Source organism: Dipodomys ordii, unplaced genomic scaffold (genome assembly GCF_000151885.1).
Source record: "Dipodomys ordii isolate 6190 unplaced genomic scaffold, Dord_2.0 Scaffold147, whole genome shotgun sequence".
Lineage (NCBI taxonomy): Eukaryota > Metazoa > Chordata > Mammalia > Rodentia > Heteromyidae > Dipodomys > Dipodomys ordii.
This window is the reverse complement of record NW_012267363.1, coordinates 2,369,196-2,372,037: the sequence shown is the minus strand read 5'-3', so window position 1 is coordinate 2,372,037 and position 2,842 is coordinate 2,369,196.

The window sequence follows — 2,842 nt, the reverse complement described above, 5'->3', positions numbered from 1 at the left end:
AGTGGCACTGTGGCTCAAGTGGTAGAGTGCTAGCCTTGAGCTGAAGAGCTGAGGGACAGCGCCCAGGCCCAGAGTTCAGGCCCCATGACCGGACAAAAAATAAAATAATAATCATAAAAGCACTTATTTGTATAACTTTTTAAATACTGGGGCTGTGTCTTGGTGGTAGAATACTTGCCAAGCATGTACAAGGCCCTGGGTTTGACCTCTAGTACAACAAGAAAACCAACAACAAAAATAATACTCAGGTGAGTATTGTGCAGAATAAAAAAACCCTATGAACAGGTATTCTATGAATATGGACAGTTGTAAAATGTTCAAATAAGGGAATGCTATCACATAAACATATAAACTCCATTTATATACATCAACATGGATGAATCAGAAAAGGTAAGTGATAAGGGTGTATGTAGCATTATTTAACTTGTATAGAGTTAAAAAAAAATAAGACTAGGGGCTGGGAAGGTGGCTCAGTGGTAGAGCGCTTGCCTTGTATGCCTGAGACCCTGGGTTCGATTCCTTAGCACCACATAAGCAAAAAGAAAAAAGCCGGAAGTGGCGCTGTGGCTCAAGTGGTAGAGCGCTAGCCTTGAGTTGAAGAGCTGAGGGACAGCGCCCCGGCCCAGAGTTCAGGCCCCACAACTGGACCCCCCCCAAAAAAATAAGACTGCTAGGGCCTTAGATGTAGCTTAGTGGTAGAGCATTTGCATGCATAAGGATTTGGCTTAAGCTTCTACCCCACAAAAGACAAAAAGACAAGATGTAGCTTTTTTTTTTTTTTGGCCCATCATGGGGCTTGAATTCTGCGCCTGGGTGCTGTTCCTCAACTCTTCAGCTCAAGGCAAGTGCTCTACCACTTGAGCCATAGCATCTCTTCCAGTTTTCTGGTGGGTTGTTGGAGATGAGTCTCATGGAGTTTTCCTGCCTGGGCTGGCTTTGAATGGTGATCCTCTGATACAGTGGGACCCATCAGCTGCACTGGACATTGACCAAAATGAACTAGCAACTCAATGGCAGTGATGGGAGGGAACAAGTGAGAAAGAGGGAACAGCTGATGCTATGCAAAACAAAAGAAATGTACATATCACCCAATGTGGAAGAAATAACTGTACTGCAAAGCTCATAGAACTCATAAATGTTATAGACCGTGATAGACAATTTGCTCCATGAAAGTTAGAATGTGTTTGTGACTTTAACTCAGCATCACTATCCCACAATACTGTGAAATTTGGGAAATTATGTAACCACTTAATCAAAATAAAAAAATTTGAAAGAGAAGAAGAAAAAAAAAGAATGGTGATCCTCAGATCTCAGCCTCCTGAGTAGCTAGGATTACAGGCATGAGCCACCAGCACCCAGCAAGATGTAGTATTATTTAGACATACATACATACATAAAGGGCCAGGTTGGATTTGCCTGTTGGGCCCATAGAAGATGCCAGGAATATCAGAGAAGTTGAAAGAGTTCTCTTTTTTAACATGGTTAGAATAGTAATAGAGCAATAATATTCTATTAATATTACTAAAACTAATTTTACTGCTTTAACTATATTAGTACATTAGTATAAGTTTGGTGGGGTTTTTTTGTCAGTCGTGGGGCTTGAACTCTGGGCTTGGGTGCTGTCCCTATGCTTTTCAGCTCAAGGTGAGCACTCTACTGCTTGAGCTACAGCTCCACTTCCAGTTTTCTAGTAGTTTATTGGAGATAAGAGTCTCACAGAGTAGGGCTGGGAAGGTGGCTCAGTGGTAGAGCGCTTGCTTTGCACGCCTGAGACTCTGGGTTCGATTCCTCAGTACCACATAAGCAAAAAGAAAAAAGCCAGATAGTGGCGCTGTGGCTCAAGTGGTAGAGTGCTAGCCTTGAGTTGATTGAGTTGAAGAGCTGAGGGACAGCGCCCAGGCCCAGAGTTCAAGCCCCACGACCGGACCCAAAAAAAAAAGTCTCACAGAGGTTCCTGACCAGGCTGGCTTTGAATTGTGATCCTCAGATCTCAGCCTCCTAAAATAGCTAGGATTACAGGTGTGAGCCACCAGCACTAGCTCCACTGAGACTTTTTTTTTTTTTTTTGCCAGTCGTAGGGCCTGAACTCTGGGCCTAGGTGCTGTCCCTCAGCTCTTCAGCTCAAGGCTAACACCCTACTACTTGAGTCACAGCGCCACCTCCAGCTTTTTCCGCTTATGTGGTACTGAGGAATCGAGCCCAGGACTTCATGCATGCAAGGCAAACACTTTACTATTGAGCCACCTTCCCAGCCCTCCATGGAGACTCATCTCCAATTAATCAGCTGAAAACCAGAGGTGGAGCTATGGCTTAAAGTTGTAGAGCACTAGCCTTTGAACAAAACAGCTCAGAGATAGTGCCTAGGTCCTGAGTTCAAGTTCCATGACTGATCAAAGTAAAAAAATTAAATTAAAAAAATTATGCTTGGTAGCTCCACAGTACTGGCACATGCACATAATGTAATCCCAGCACTCGAGAGGTTGAGGCAGGATTGAATTTGAGATCACTCAACCCCAGCCCTGAGTTCAAGCTGTAGGACTAGCACATAATGAGGTCCCACACCGCCCCCTAAAACACTCTTTCTGGTGTGAAGGAATACTGGGAAATGGAGGAAAGTGGGGCCAGAAATTTTGGTAGATTCAGTGGATGTGGGAAGTGGTCATTGTCCAGCCTTGTCATGAGCTCTGCCACCTGAGTGCTGTATGGCCATGAGTGAGCTTTATATTCACACTCATTTTTAGGAGGCTGAGATCTGAGGATCCGTGGTTCAAAGCCAGCCAGGGCAGGAAAAGCTGTGAAACTCATCTCCAATAAAACCACCAGAAAAGGACTGGGAAGGTGG